Source organism: Homalodisca vitripennis, chromosome 3 (assembly GCF_021130785.1).
Source record: "Homalodisca vitripennis isolate AUS2020 chromosome 3, UT_GWSS_2.1, whole genome shotgun sequence".
NCBI lineage: Eukaryota > Metazoa > Arthropoda > Insecta > Hemiptera > Cicadellidae > Homalodisca > Homalodisca vitripennis.
The window spans coordinates 45,736,893-45,755,338 of NC_060209.1; positions in this window are offsets into that span (position 1 = coordinate 45,736,893).

Genomic DNA, 18,446 nt, shown 5'->3' on the forward strand with positions numbered 1-18,446 from the left:
ATATTCAAAATGTTAAAGTTAAATGATATAAATAAGGCCTTTACTATAAGACTAAACGAATCACAACTCTAAAGAGACACTAAAGTATGATAGCGATATTACCGCGACCGAGAGCAGAACTAGATTTACCGATAAAATTTCCTGCCCTACATCATCCATTTGGACAAAAAGCCTTTTCTAATTTTAAGGGGTTGAAACCACACAATTTACCATAAATTGGATGTCTAATTTCCGTAACCAACCAAGAAGTGCCAATTAAAAATAATCAACATTCAAATAATTTTTTCAACAGATTATGGGTTACAGTTTGTCCGATCAGTCATGACATTATAACTGATTGACATTTTTGATGTCCCAATTTTGTACACAAGAGTAAAATCTTTTTACTTATCCACGTTAACCTTTTCATTGTTTGTATTCGATTTAACTTATAAGATTTAATTACTTTAATTATGCATGATTCATATACGTATTTAATTTGCATTTACAAAACTAATTTACGTATTAGTTTTGGAAAGTCTAAAGAAATAAGAAAAAAATTAAACATGCATGACTGTATTTAGAAATCCAACGGAGTATTTACAAAAGAATCAATAAAGCCTGCACCACCAAAATAAAGTTCTAAACTTCAATTCCACATTTGAAACAACTTTCTCCATATGAACTATAAATGAAACAATTATTTTCGAAGTCCAGTAATGTGTTGGTTGTAATGTATCGGAGAGTTCTATTTACACTGATGCAAAGCCGCCACAGAACACACAGTGTTGCCACAGGGCTGTATGGGACACAGTAGTAGCGCCACAGGGCTGTATGGGACACAGTAGTAGCACCACAGGGCTGTATGGGACACAGTAGTAGCGCCACAGGGCTGTATGGGACACAGTAGTAGCGCCACAGGGCTGTATGGGACACAGTAGTAGCACCACAGGGCTGTATGGGACACAGTAGTAGCACCACAGGGCTGTATGGGACACAGTAGTAGCGCCACAGGACTGTATGGGACACAGTAGTATCACCACAGGGCTGTATGGGACACAGTAGTAGCGCCACAGGGCTGTATGGGACACAGTAGTAGCGCCACAGGGCTGTATGGGACACAGTAGTAGCGCCACAGGGCTGTATGGGATACAGTAGTAGCGCCACAGGCCTGTATGGGACACAGTAGTAGCGCCACAGGGTTGTATGGGATACAGTAAGTAGTAGCGCCACAGGCCTGTATGTGACACAGTAGTAGCGCCACAGGGCTGTATGGGACACAGTAGTAGCGCCACAGGCCTGTATGGGACACAGTAATAACGCCACAAGACTGTATGGGACACAGTAGTAGCGCCACAGGGTTGTATGGTACACAGTAGTAGCGCCACAGGGTTGTATGGGATACAGTAGTAGCGCCACAGGCCTGTATGGGACACAGTAGTAGCGCCACAGGCCTGTATGGGACACAGTAGTAGCGCCACAGGGTTGTATGGGATACAGTAGTAGCGCCACAGGCCTGTATGGGACACAGTAGTAGCGCCACAGGGCTGTATGGGACACAGTAGTAGCGCCACAGGGTTGTATGGGACACAGTAGTAGCGCCACAGGCCTGTATGGGACACAGTAGTAGCGCCACAGGGTTGTATGGGACACAGTAGTAGCGCCACAGGCCTGTATGGGACACAGTAGTAGCGCCACAGGGCTGTATGGGACACAGTAGTAGCGCCTTTATTTTATGACTTATATACCTGAAAGACCATTGTGAAGTAGACTATTCTCCTATGATACTGGTGGGAATTAAGAGGGATCAGTAAAGCAGGTATCGGCACTGATTTTACGAACTCATGTATGTTCCTTCATTTTCGGAGTGCTTTTTTTCCCAACATGCTAAAGAGAATTGCTAAATAAGGTGACTTTGTTTGGCAGAGCGTAGTACCAATCACAGAAAAGGTATAACACAAAAGTTTATCGGAAAACTGCTCACCGTACCCTCTGACAATCAGACTTAGGAAGTATTATACTGTACGTAACACAGGCGCATCACTAGCGAATTCTGTTTACAGGTTAAAGGTACTAACTTCAGGAAGACATCTGTGCTTTGATTATCTTTGGTTAATTATTATATATTATCCTTGTGTATTATACAATATTATGGTTATCATTCTTAATATCCTTATAGTCTTGGTGTAGAACCAATAATGGTTAGCGTGATTTGTACATAGGTGTTACCTTAGGTACATTTATATTTGCAGTATTAAAGATTTAAGATTATATTATACATGGTAGGAGGTTGTACATGCTACACAACGTGTTGAGGTTGCATGCAAATAATTAGGCTACATGTATTAGAATGTTTAATGTTCAAATGTCATATGATTGTACTGTTTTTTTTTATTTATTTATTTTTTTTATTTTTTATTTTATTTTATTTTTTAAATTCAGCGATTTGATATTTGGCAAAAAATCGTGGTTCTCAGTTTATATCCACCAATTTATATTGAATGAAGACTAATTTAACTGTACACAAATTATACAATGCACAGGAATGTTTGCAGAGAAGAGCTATTTGATTGGACGGTTTTTGTTAGTGGCACGTGTCAATGTCTGAAACAGAGATCTCCCTTTTCCGTTGACTTACCACAACGCGAAATCGAGTGGCAGTCAATTTTGGCATTACAACATAACAAAAACTGTTCCGCTTTTGCTGTGTGTTATAAACTTACAATTTTGGGACTTATACTCAAGCGAAGAATATAATTCAATAAGATTCGAATAAACACACATTCTTTAAAAAAAAGAATAAGTAGAATTTTATTGTGAAAACGTCTGTTATCATTATAGTTATTGATAAAAATATGTGATTATGAAGTGAATTGAGTATATCCAGCTAATGTACAACGTTATAATTAATTAGATAATGCAACTCATTAACTGTATTCTTTTAGTTCTGTGGAATATTTTAAACGGTTTTACTATGAAAAATCTCACAAAAATCAACGTTATCAATACCACTATAGTTCTAACAGTTTCTTTATTAGTTTGGAAAAATATAAAGTAACAGCTTTACATATTTAAGATGTAATGACATTAGATTTGTTCAATAATGAACTAGTATTCGTTTAGTCACTTTATGGTATATTTTTAAAGAACAGGTAAAATAATTGTAAATTTACATCTTTTGTGGGGGTTATGGTTGAATAGAGATTGAAACTAAAAATTAACATAAAGTGTAACGTAATGTGAATATACGAAGTAATCGACCTATCGAGATTTATAGCTGATATTCTTAACCATTTTCGGATTCAACTGTATGTAACTATTTTCCAGATTGGCATAAGCACGTAGATTGATCACGATTTGATAGAATAAGTATAATAAAATATAGTATTACATATTTGAATTGGGACTACGTGGCAAAGAGGCTGGATGGTGAATGGTAATTCGACCTTGTTTTTGTCGTGATTCATTTTAATTAGTGATATTGACAGGTAACCTGTTACCACGTTAACTCTCCCTCTGTTCGACTGTCAACGAATAGGGAGGGCGTCAGTGTTCTCCTCAGTTTTATTCTGTTTTATATGTATATTATTATACTAAAATATAACAGTTTCCGTGTGTATATTCGTGAGTCACTCAATCACGTAACATCTACTGGACCGACTGTATTGAAATGTTGCATGGAGACTTCTTAGGTTACTTGGTTAACATATAGGATTCTTCTAAATTTGTAAATTCCTCCAGGCTATGGCCCACTATTCCTAGGAAACTTCCTTTCTGGCGTAATAAGCAGATATTAAATATGTTTTTATAATCAGCTGTTCTTTATAAACATTAAAATGTGACAAAATTATCATACGTTTTAGTACCAATTTAAATTTCTTTAGGTTTATAGGATGAAAGCATAGAGTAAACTTAAAAGAAACAACACTTCTTATTTCATCCTTTTTTTAATAACTATTGACCACAGAGGTTTTTTTTTTTTTTTTTTTTTTTTTTTTTTTTTTAGTTAGTAGAAGAAGTTAGTAGAAAAAACACTTATCTTTATTAGTAAATTTTAGCAAATATTATGTATGCAGTGCTTGGGTCAGTAGTGTAAAGTAGATATAAGAAAAAATTACAATATTATTTTGGTTCAGATTTTAAAGCTATTATAAAACACATACCATTTGTTTTGTTTTTCTTTTAAAGTAGGATCTCAGAACTGCATAGTACATATGTATATATGCACCAGAAGTGCTCATACACGCGCAAATCCAAAAATAAAAACCAAACGGAATTTCGCTTAATATCTGATGCTCTTAACCATGAACACTGTTATGGTTAAGTTAAATATGCTTACTTCCGATTTAAACTACGAGTTCATAGAGCTCCATAGTTTATTACATTGTAAGTGCGTTAACTGAAATGCTAAGTACTTCGACTTTAAGACTCATCGAAATTAGCCTAATATACATAAAATATCACTGAAATAGTTGGAGTTATTTAATAAAATATCATGGCGTACTGCAGAGAAATTAGCGTGATTTCACTTTACTATTTTAGTATCCCAAAAAACCTTGTTATTTAAAATTAAATATAAAATAGATAAGGAGATTGGAATATCTTTCGGTGACTTTCACTTATAACGTAATCGTTTGGAATGGCACTTAAAAAGAAAATGGTCATGTTGTCCATCTTTCTCGAAATGAAATTGAGTAAAAAGTCACGGGTAAATGTTAATATTTGATAAAACCGCTGACGAATAAGGTGTAAGCTAAGAAATATTTGTAAAATCTTGTTACGAAAGGAAGAAAACATTTAAAAATCATTCTCTTCTTAATAGAACATATAAAGTTAACATAATAGTATTAATTAATATACCATGGTTTTTATTGTTAATTTAAATTGACCAGTATGCGTAATCAAGCACTGGTTTATAATAAAAGAACTTACGCAGGGATGGCAATACACAAAATAAATCTTAATTGTGAATAAGTTGTATTGATATAATTTTGATAGTACAAATTAAATTATTGCATGGAATGAATAGATCAGATATTTTATAATAGTTATTTAAATAAAAATATACGTTAATAAATTGCAATCCTGTAACATTTTAGACAATTTTAATTTAGTTTCAAATCACCAAAATAACGTTAATAAATATTTTTGTCCAGTAACAAGTTTGATTACTTCATAACTATAAAGTTTTATTACTTATAAAATTTAAATATATGGTCCAGTATAATTCGTTATGTTGTAATATTATTACTGACACAATTATTTAGGTATAAATTAGTACTCTGTTTTACTTGAGGCACGTGGCTGTGATATGTTTGCAGTATACCTAAGGGATTTATCAGTAGTTGTGTGATCGGAGGGAGGACACGTGCCATAGGGGAAAATACAACCCTCAACACAGGAATCTAATCTATTAAGAGTTGACAAAATCAAGGAGGCTGTTTTCTGGCACTACACTAGTGCAATGTTTTCGTTCATCACAATTCGTGTAGATTGAAATTTATGGAATTCAATTGTTATTATATCTACATACATGTTATGTTGTAAATTTATGACATGTATAAATTTACAACATGACATGAAAATACATATGTTTTAGTAACAATCTAAACGAGCCAAGAGATTGCAGTTAGTAATTTTAAGTAGCATAAACTTTATTGATTTACAAAAATTCTATCGTTTTTTATCAGACTTAAGTGAATAGTTTTGAAAAGGAATATTTCACCTAGTTGAAACATTAGCTTTATACAATCGATGTTCCGGATATCAACACCTCGCTTGGAAGAGCCGTGTTTAGTCAAAAGACGTTAAACTGAAACTGACAGCACCAATGATCCATAATTATTCCATTTATTAGTAAGGTGGAGGGGGAAAAAGTCAGCAGTTTTCATCACATTCTACTAACTTTTTGGTTATCTGATGTTTTCATTTTTGAATTTATTTTATTTTCCGATAATTTTTCCCTCACTACCCTAGGATAACAGGAATTTTTGAAGATACGACTATTTTGTCAAATATTTTTCATACTTGGTTTCACATCTGTGTCTGACAAGACAGATCTTTTTTTGTGTCCTGAAGTTTTTGTACCTAATCAATTTAAGAGCTCGTATAGAAAGGTGAGCTAAGCTACAACTACAATGAATTTAATAGCACACAGGGGAATGATTTCGATTACTGATATTCAACGGTTTTAATATTTTTGAGCATGACTGAATATATTTTTGAGCAATGACATATTTTTGAAATATAATCAATTTACAAATAATTTCTTAGGATGGTATTTCCATCACTGTTAGAACTGTTGATTGGGATCTTGAAAATTTGGAGCGGACACAAGAATTTACAGAGGTATTTACGACTACATAAACACCGGTATACACTTTCCGGTTGGAATGCACCACAATATAAAACACTAAGAGGGCCCAATCGTAATAACCTATATAAAATATAGGGTTTGAAATGGAGACAACCTATAAGCTATTAACAAATTGTAATAAAATGGTTGTGTTGAATAGTATGTGTATTGCAAAGGTCAACAAACGATCATTGAACTGAGTCATTGGCTTTGACTAATAAATACAACCTTGAGGTCAACCCAGTTACATTGACTTTTCAATATCACTCAGAGCTGGATTTAGAATCATAGCTCTCAATGTTTAGTAAATTAGCGTTTTATGTTTTCTTCCGCTTAGAGCAATCTCGATTAAGGTTCTACAAAGCAACCTTTGACTTTCAATATGTTGAATAAAATGACCACCAGGATTGCAAAAGTTATGCGGGGTCGAGTAGCCAGTCCACAAATCCCAATCCCCAGTGAGTGAGTAAATGAATAGGTAATAGTATTGTGAGAAAAGCGTCCAAACATTCCTTCCTTCCTTGCTCTAGTTCTATCCTGTTTCTTTATATATCGTTTTTTGTCTTTAAAACTCATAAATGGGTACCTTCTTTTGTGGATATTTAGAAATAGGACAATAAATCCTCATTCAAAAATTACAAAACTTAAAAAATAAAATACATAAATTCGTTACACCACGATTGAAATACTTGCTATTTTTTAATTTAATATTACAAAATGAATACGCTCTCACAGTATATAAGAACCGGTGATAGGCATTATCATAGTTAGAAATGAAGCGCTGTTGTTTCCAGAGAGGTGAAATCATTGGATTAGGCCCAAGAGCTTCGCCGCTGCCGCATTTCACCACCGAGCTCTAATCGGCTTTATCAAACACGTCAGAACTTCAAAATTCTCATTCACTTCCTCTTTTAACTCCTCGTTTACTTTTAACACCAATTAAAATGTTGTGGTTCCTCTCTATTGTTTTAGAAACGTATTATTACAGTGTGGTTTTGTAGTAAATATTTGTAATGTTTATCCTATATTTGGTATTAAATTTATTCAAGATGATATCTAGTAATGATATTAGAATCCCAGCTAAAGCTGCAAAACATGTCTAAACGTGTTGACTGCATAAGAAACGTTTCTCTGGTAGCAGTAAACTAGTGAGTCTCACGCAGTACATCTCCACCGTCATTTTATAGGTCTACCCATATCTGATTAGATATCAATCAAAAGCTCGTATTCCCTAGATGTGCCTGTTGAGTTTTTATATACATCCGACTATAGAGCTCTGCTTTACATGCTTCCAAATTTCCAATGTTATTATTAAGGGAATATTTTTGTACAGTTTAAAACAGCTGGTTACCAAAACACTCGTATGTTGATCAGACAATAACTTTATTTTCAATCCAGTAACGAAAAAATAATGGGTTATATATTGCATATAACATCCACTAACCAAATTAATACCAACGTACATCAGTATGATGGTTTAAACTCGTTTTGTAAATCTTAATTTAGTAAAAATTCTATAGAAGGTATATCTGATGGTAAAGTACAACAACATACGTTCGATATGTGTTTCGCTTACCTTCATCACGTTTTAGTTTTATCATGATAGCATTTACCCGCGGCTTTTCACATGTGATTTTATTAAATATAAGATACGTCATAAGCTGATACCCCTTGATGTCGGTGAGTAAAACAGTTGTTATAAAGTATCAATAAAGTATACAAATTTCCCTGCAATATTCCGCGATATTTGAATATGTAGCTCCAACAATTTCAATAAAACTCGAAATATTTTTGGACAGAGTGAAGGAATGTACCATCGTAGTAAGCTTAGTTAAAGTACTTATGACGTAATACGATGGACCCTTACAATACTTTTGAATCAGAAATGGTATGTTAATTGCACGTGTTATTTCAGTGCTCATTGTTAAGAGGTTCAAAAGATTAAGGCAATTGAAACAGGCTCTTTCTTTTAAGACTCTTAAAGCAGGGGGAAAAGCATTTTTGGTTCGGATCAATTATATTTCACTCGCCATAGTTAGAATTTGCCATGTTACCATTATTAAAAATAATAAAACCGGTCTGATATGCCTACTCCAGTCAAAGTTAGTCTAATGTCGGTCCCTGTAATCTTATTCAAGGATTAAGATATTCCCGGAGCCGTAGTAGCGTTTGCATAGTTGTTCCCATCAAGGAAATACATAGCCTAAATATGTTGGTTAAGAAGTATACACTGTTGGAAATTGTAATCTATTTCTGATCAAAGGTATTTTCGCTCCATAGTAGCGTTTACATTGTCACCTAAATTAATAAAATATATAGTTTTGAAAAGTCTTCATTGTCCAAAAGCGTATAAAAACAATCAAAATAAACTACTTCTAATGTAAGGCATTACTGATGCCATATTAGATTGCTTTGTTGCTCCAAATCAAGACAGTTAGTCTGAGAAGTCCACATTAGTCAAAAATGAGTATTTGCGGCCATTAGAATCTACTTGTGGTGCCGTAGTAACAGCTGTGTTGTTATTAAGAAAACATACAGTGCGAGTTAAATATTATGGATACATTCTATTTAGTTTTTTATGGATGAAGATGGAGAGATATACTTTTAAATCATAATACGTTGGTGAAAAAATTCTACTTTGATTATGTATAATCAATGAATGAAGAAGTTATGGAGCATGTGTATGTATGTATGTCATTCTTCCAGAATAGCTGGAAGACAAAAAAATAAGATTATATTTATTCAACAAATTATCAATGCTACTTAATTATAGTAATCGTCTTAATTTATATTAATTATTTATAATTCTTTGTATGGTTATCATCAAAATATAGAAATATCGTTGATAAAAAAGAAAAATTATTTGCAGTTGAAAACTCTCTGCGTAAACCTGGTTCTGAAACACAAGTTTATTATAGAAGAGCAAAGTTATGCTGAGTTAATAATGAACTTTAATATTAATTTCAAAACATTACCTTCTTATTTAAACTTTGTGCTGCTGCGGTAAGTCAGTTTGTGACATTTAATTGCAACTTCAGTTCTTGAGAGAAATATAAATGGAAATATAAACAAAGTTACTGCGAAGGAATATTCAAGAAGAATGACTAAACGTAACCGAAATAGTTTGGATTAGCGTAAAATGTCAAATGTGATCCTCCATTGAGTTGAATTAAGAGGATTCCATAACATTTTCCAGGGTGGTTTTCCGGTACATTTCTTAAAAATGTTTACATTCAGCTCATGATTGATGTTAGTACTAAAGTGCAAACCAATGAAGATTCACAAAGCTTTTCACAATTGCTTGTTGTTAAGGTAGATATATTAATTGCTAAAAATCTTTATAGACATATTGCTGCAAGTCACAAGAAGTACTTAAAATGTTTTGATGATTGTGGATCTGGATCAGTACTATAGTACACGCTGAGATTTTAAGAATGTAACGTTAAGATAATATTGAGCATTTGAAAGCAAATGATCTTTTAATCAGCATAAGTAATTGTAAGTTTTTGTGAAAATAATAGATTACATGGAGGAATTGTAGGATTACGATTGCATCGTTAATTGAGATCATCAACAATATGAACTTATCACAATAATAAATATTGAAAATTATTATAAGGCAAATTATAAAACGCTTGTAATACAAACTATAAATACAGTAAACATTTGATTATACTAGTTACTTGGATAACTAAGATCAAAGAGTGAACAGAATAGCTTGAGAAAGCTGAATGAAGAAATACTCATAATTAATTACTGAAAATGAGGCGCTGATCTCCATTTTTGAACTTTAATTAAAAATATACAGAATTAAACCCTCTTTATATTTAGTATCGTTTATAGCCATTGTCAATATTCATGCTTGTTAAATCCAGACTTCTTATGAAAATTCTATAGAAAACGTTGTAATTTATCAACGTAAATGTATCGATGACGTAAACCATGGCAGTAACAGGCGAAAGTTTTGAGGATTCCAAATAATATGACATAATTATATACATAACATATGAGTAGTAACTGCTAGTGTAGTCAGAGGTAATGAAAAACAATCGGATCCTTCTTAAAATCGTGTCGTTTTCATTTATCAGTCTGTGTGATACCCCTTGATAGACAGATACAAAAGACTTGAAACTTAACTTAGAATAAAGAAATCTATTTGGGAAACAGTGTTCCCTGTTAAGTTAACCATGTAACATTTTACAGTACCTTACTAATACACGTGATACACTTACCTATAATAGGATTGGAAAACGCTAATATTACTCAATTCATGAATTATTCATAGACAATTTGACAAAACTAGGATTGTGTTGTGGGTGTAAAATTATGTCAAAAATAAAAACTTTTGATTGAAAGGAGTGCATATCCAAATATGCCTACACGTTTTCAAATAACAAATAACAAAACTACAAATGAACAATATTGTTAATTGAAGAACTTTAAATTTAACGATTATCACCAAGTTTTCTCACAATCGCTTATACATAACATATTACAAGTTTTTTAGTTGTCACAATAAGATTTTCGGGCAACTGTATATGAGGAAGCTGATTCTAAATGATACAGATAAAAGGGATTGCAGTAAATCTATTAACAAAGAAACTACTTCTGTTCCATTAGCCTACGATACGACAATCGTATTAACCTCCACAAGACTAAAAGCTCCCAGAGTATCTGAGATGTTCTTAATTCGTTACTTAGTTCTCATCCCACGAGCGAAACTTTCAGCGCAACTGTTTCAAAATCAGGTCGGACCAAATGATAATACTTAAGAGCAAGATTTAGGATTAAAACAAAATGTTTTTGCAAATAATAAAAAAATTAATTTCCAATATACGAGAGAGGCATAAATGGAAAATTACATTATTCAGTAATATTTTTTTTACTGAGATTGCATACTGGTTAAAGTAAGCATAACATTGGGATTTCAGAGTTTTGACCTGAACGAATTATTCTTTGGCCTAAATTTAGTCTAACTCTAGGCATAAAAAATCCCCAAAACACATGCAACATGTAAACTGGATACTAACTTAGAATCCGGCTCCAACCCACTAAATGATTCGTATATACTGTATTCTGTTCTTCCTCTCTTAAATGCTCATACTGTACTTAATAAAGTTTTGAATAATTCAAATCCATAAATCTCAAAGTAAAGCTCAATCTGTATAAAATAAAACCATGACTTCCTTATTCACCTATATTTATTCTTCCCCTGTTTCCATATTATAACTAGCAAACGCACATTTGTTACGAATTAGATTAGAAAAAGTAAAGACTATCCTGCACAGTCGATGTTTGTAGGATCTTCATTGTTGATTACACCTATTGCGCTTTATGGTATATTTTTGTAAACTTGTGATTATTATCAATTTTTATAAAACAACGAGTACTTTTTAAATAAAGCAATTTAGATATGTTTTTATAACGAATATTACAGAATTCTAAATAATTAAAATGTAATCAATATATACTTTTTACATGAACTGGAAATACAGATACTTGTTAAATAAACCCCTTCTTCAGAAACTTTCTTAACAATGACACAAAATTAAGAACAAAAAATTAAAAGTTTTTATGCATAGATATTATAGAAGAGATTTTTAATATTGAGGTAAAAACCAAGATAAAATATTGTCATGATAGCGAAAATGATTCTTTTTAGTATGCTCTTTCTATATAACTCAACTCCCTGCTCTCAAGAAATGAATAGCTACTTATTTTTTACTGCCAGCAATATGGGCGGCAGCATGTGGGAAGATGTTTAGAAATAGGATAATAAAATATTATAGACATGACACTGTCGCACATACAAATGTGCAATCTGTATGAGCGCCATGTCCTTTCTAGTATTATTTCCCACTTCCTTTCCATTATTAGTTGCAATTGCAGCACGGGTTAACACGATGTTGATCTTTGCAATAAAAAGGTTTTAAAAAACTGTACATGAAAAATATGTGATATCAAAATTTCGTTCGTTCTATGTTGTAACGCCTATCCTGTAACCCGAATCAATTAATTGAATGGGTTACGGATTAAATTGCAGTTATATATTAAATCCTAAAATAAGATACTAATGTTTTTTAATTTTGTTAAAAGTTAACAAACTATATAATTTTGGCATGTAATTAAGAACAGAATAATTCATATCATTGTAGAAGTTGGTATGTCATATATGAGGTATTTATAGAGAGCAAGTTCGCATTGCTCTGGTGTGAATTGGTTCATCAGAGGAAACCGCTATTGCATTCCAGGGCTTCCAGTTGTACTCGGTATAAGAAACCAATGTTTCTGGAATTATATGAAATTCAGTTTGTAGTACATTTTTCAAATACAGAAGTGTCATATAAGAGTAAGAGTCTGTATTTACAAGGTATATTACTTCTTGCCAAACAGATAGCTAGTTTGAAACAACAGCGATATTTTATATATATAAAGTGTATAAAGAAAAAAATATTTTCATGTAAAGATCTCTTCAAATATGTCATAATAAGTATTTATTGTAGTATTCTCTGATAACAGACGATGGTTTTACGTAAATCATGAAACGCGAGTGCGTTTGCGTGTGTGATTTAGCTTTAGTGATTTGATAGACAATTTTTTTTCCGGCCCATTATACTACTTAACCAAACATTTATATTAAAATATATTAATAACAATATACAAATTATATATGTTATAAAATCGTAATGTAACACAATATTTTTAATTTGATAGTTTTAATACTGGTATTTGAGCAAAAGATTTTATACACTGCCGTTCTATACCTCCCAGTTCGTCATTATTGAGCATTTTAATATAATACGTAGGTATGTTTTGGACAATTATCATAGCATCATTAGATATAAAAAATAAAATGTTAGAGGAAATGTACAGCAAGAATTTGGAATGCTTCCTTGTAAGACTGTGCAATTACGGGAATGGCTTGTTTGTACAGTTTGGATGCTCTTATTAATGGATTATTTGCTCAAGCTCACCGCGATACCAACTGGCAAGTGGGAGTAAAACAAGCCATAATGCCTGGGAAAACATAAATTCTTGAAGACAATTTGGTGCAAACATGTTTAATGTAATCATTCTTAGTAACACTTCCTTCACTGATATATTCCAAGGGATTTCTAACAGAATATACCTTCTAAATAAGTGTTTTCACTTTGAGAGTCGGCCGTATTAAGTTTATTTGAGACATGACTGTAGTAAATAATTCGCAAATAAAAGAAAAGTGTGAAATAGCCCAAATGGAAGCAGATTGCCTGATGAAAACTTTACTCAAAAACTCAAATTTTAGAAATCCACATGACAACCTTATAAACAGAATGAAAGATAGTGATAGCAACAATAGTAAGGTTATTGATATCAAAAAAGCGAAGGCAAAAAATAACCTAGGCGAAAATACAACGATCCGCGAGGGTGCCTGAACAGATATATATATATATACCATTGGGAAACCTTACTGTATAGTATTGGATATATTTTAAAATAAAATAAAAAATAAAGAAATGTAGACCAAACAATAATATCAAAAAGAGCGCAGAACTGGCGAAAAAGATAATCTCCAACACAACTTATAGCGGTCGCGATTAGCACGGTAATTTGCACGTAAGTGTCTATTGAATAACAATTACATCATAGGCGTCCCCTTTTAAACGGCATAATCAAAACTTCTGAAAATAAGTAATGGCCATTGAAAGATATCCCTTTCTCCTGATCAACTTCAGAAGAATTGAATTTGAAATTTAAGAGCGATGTTTTAGAGTCCTGAAGTGGAGAGACATTTGTTTGAGTATCAATGAAATACAGAAATATTTCTGCTATATTTCTTAATATTTGAATGAGTAGCTCCACCAATTTTAGTATCAAGAAATATTTCAAGACAGAGTGGAATAATAACTAAGTCCGCATGTAATCTTAGTGAAAGCACTTGGATGTAATGTGGTGGAACTTTATAATAATATTGATTTGAACTAGAAATGTTTATACGAGTACCAGTACGTATGGTTTAGATGTTCATCTACTTCAGTCAAAAATCATCAACTTCCGAACAATATAATCTACATACGGTCTCGTATTAGTGTGTGTACTATTGCCCCTATCAAGAAAATATATAACATGTTGGTCTGAAAAGCGACTACTTACTGTCAGTATAGTTTAATTCTGGTGTAAGGTATTTTCAGGATGTATTAGCGTTTGCGTCGATACCCTGATCAAGAAAATATAGATATGTATATTTCTGAAATATCTTCTTTATGAATAAACTTACATTAGGAATCGTCAACCGCGGCTCTTTGGTAATTCCGTCGCCATAGTAGTGTTATCCTTGTTTTCCCTATCAAGGAAGTTGTTTTGTAAACTCTAGTTTGGTGTAAAAATAACTATTTTAGTTCATTTAAATGTACTTCCGGTGTCATAGTTGCGTTTCCATTCATGCCCCGCTTAAGATAAATACGTTAGTTTAAAACGGTTTCCGGTGTCGATAGCATGTTTAGGACGTTTTATACGTGCGTGTCAAACGTCACCTTTTTAGGACATCAACAACAAGTTGAAAAACAAAATTTAGCTCTTTAAGGGTTATTTCAATCCCTATGGATGATTTATCTTCGTGAAAATGCTTTCGATTTTCTATGTAAGTCATGAGTCTCGTGTGTATCAAATTGCATGTTCCTAGGACGTTGGGAAGGTGGGAAAACTCAAATATAGTTTTTCTTGTGAGATCTTCGTGAATTTGTCATTTGTTATGTTATTAACTCCACTTATAGGGTTATCTATATATATTAATGTAATGAAAATAACTAAAACCCTTTACATTAAAACTTTTTATTAAATACACGTGTTTCGGTTTGTAACCATCATCAGTGTACATTAACCTCTAAATAAATAAATAAATAATAAACAATTAGATATACACATGTGGACCTTTTAAACATATGTTAAATTCCATTAAATTCTTTCTTCATTTCTTTTGATGTTAACAGCATGTACTCAAACATTCCAAAACAAGAAACAATTCAAATCCTAAAAGATAATCTAATAAAATACAGTAAACTAGATATGAATGAAATTGACGATATCTTATCATTGACAAAAGCAACTGTTAATAAAAATTATTTTCAATACAATAGGGACTTTTACAAACAAGAAGATGGGTTGGCAATGGGATCTCCTCTTTCAGGCCTTCTTGCAAATATATATATGCAACATTTAGAAAAGAACAAAATAATGAGTGACACTAATCCATTTAAAGACAAAATAATTTTTTGGTTTAGATATGTGGATGATATATTATGTCTTTTCAATGGAGATGAGAACCAGGCAGAGCACTTTTTAACATTTCTCAATTCTATATCACCAACAATTAAGTTTTCTAAAGAAATCCAAAAAGTCAAAATTAACTTTCTTGATATAAGTATTTCTAATCTTAATGGAAATCACTCATTTGAAATTTATAGAAAAACAACCCGAACAGATCTTCTAATACCATCATCCTCTAACCATCCTTGGAAATACAAATTAGCAGCATTTCACTCAATGGTAAACAGAATGTTAAATATACCAATGACTGATGAAAATAAAAATAAAGAAATAAAAATAATAAAATACCTAGCTGTCAAAAATGGATATCAACCCCAAATTGTAGACAAAATGATTAAGAAGAAAACAAGAAAAATTAATAAAACCAACAAAATACTACCTAATCATAATACTACAGAAATTCAGAAATATATATGTGTACCATTCAATACTAAATTAAACAAAGCTGTTCGAAAAACCTTTCAAAATTCAAAATTCTCCATCAGTCACCAAACAAGAAATAATACATTTAAACTTATTGAAAACAAAGTGAACCAAAATGATGACAAACAGGAATTATACAAACAATCTGGAGTATACAAAATTAACTGTAGTGACTGTGAAAGCTATTATATTGGGCAAACTGGAAGAAATTGTAATAAAAGGTTTAAAGAACACATACAAGCTTTAAAAAACAAATAAAATGTCTACAATAAAATCAAATTTTGCTGAACACTTATTGGAGACTGACCATAACTACACAAATATTGAAAAGAACATGGAAATTTTAGATATCGAAAGGAAAGGAGAGAAATTAAAACACAAAAGAAGAATTACATATTTATCTAAATTATAGTAAAGACCCTCATAACATTTTAAATAGTAATCTGAAAAATAAGACAAATCCAATTTTTGAAAAAATTAAAATATTAAATACAGATTACTAATAAGAAAATTACAACTGTGTCATTTAAATTTAACATATGTTTAAAAGGTCCACATGTGTATATCTAATTGTTTATTATTTATTTATTTATTTAGAGGTTAATGTACACTGATGATGGTTACAAACCGAAACACGTGTATGTAATAAAAAAGTTTTAATTTAAAGGGTTTTAGTTATTTTCATTACATTAATTGTCATTTGTTCTTTGAAAGCTTAAGACAGGTGTAGTGACTTTTATTTTGACATTTGCTATACAATGTAAGACACTAATGATATAAAGCCGGTTTGATTTTTATGTTATTGTTATGTTTTGCAACGAGACGGGGTACACTTAAAACTCAATACCATAAAAAATGCTCACAAGCATCAAAATATTAAAGTAAGAGAAAAGATTTAAGATTTAATAAACTCCTTGTTATTTTATAAAATGCAGACAGAGACAAATTACTCAGCCAGACCTCATGCGTTTTGACGCAGTTATTTGACTACAGTCAATAGCACTCATGAGACCTCACTCACAGTACTGTTATCAATCTAACCCGAGCTTCTGACAGTGAATTGAGTGGATCGTGTCGCTTTATCGAATTGTCAACAGAGGGACAAAACGTCTCGTGGCGGGAACCAAAAACTACCAAAATATTCTCATACTACCAAATTAAACACAGTACTCGCTGATACTAAGATTCAACACTATTTCGGTTTGTTTTACTGTGAGACTGGCTACCATCTGACCTAACGTTTAGACGAACCGCAGGATCAGTCCACATCAATAATTAATAGAGCAGTCAGTCTTAGTCTCAGACAATACAATAGCGACTACTCAGGAGAAACTAATGAACAACTTTGAAACTAATATTTATGAAAGGGATTTCCGGTACGTTTATTACAAATATTCATGCTTGATGATATGTACTAACAATTCAAATTTGAAAAAAAAATCTGGTAAAGGAACACCTTATGAATACTTTGAACCTACATGTCTGAGTTGTTTGCCTTGTTTAAGTCAAGTTGAGTGAGGTTAATAGCTGAAACTCATAAAGTAACTGTTTCTATGCATATAAAAACCTAAATGAAACAACTTTAAACTGTAAGGTTTGTATTGGCATGTATGGGATTTGTTTGTGATACAAGAGGGATTAGTGAAGAACGTTAAGACTTTTTCTATCTCGTTCTGTTTTTATATAGTTACATCAAAGTACCTCCGAGATATAATTAATAGACTAAAAAAAAATTTATATAAAACGCTTAGTTTATAAGTAAAGTTTCCTTTACCTTCAAAGTGATATAATATAATCTCTTTAGAGATCCACAAGGAACGCTTGGTAATATGAATTCGAATAAAGTTTCTCAACCAGACCCAATCTTTAGCCTTTTTCGGTTAAATAAATCGCAATTCCAAGAATATTATATTTTTGTTTCGGAGTTTAAGGATTACTTCAAAGTTTCCGTTCGTTTATTGAGATAAAAGTGATCTTTTCATATACTTTCGTACACAATACCGGGAATTCATTCCATCCTTATTTGAAGCTTTCTTCGTATCACTCGCTATTTCAGTTATGATATCAGATTAAGATTAAGATGCACATGTCACCTATGCCTATATTATAATGTATACCAATTGTAGTCTATAATTTGTGCAACACTGATAGTACGTCGACTCTAGTTAGCATGTTAATAAACTAGAAACACTTTAATCCCCACAAGATTAAAATCATTTTAGGCATATACAGAGACTTAATAAAGTGAACTTGATTTGGTTACGCACAGTTAAAAATTATATTTTTTAACATATTTGCTTGCAATTATTCGATGTTATTTTAACCATCCCAAAGTTTGTACGGCCGCTGTGTTGAAATTATGAAAGAAACAAAATAATAGGCT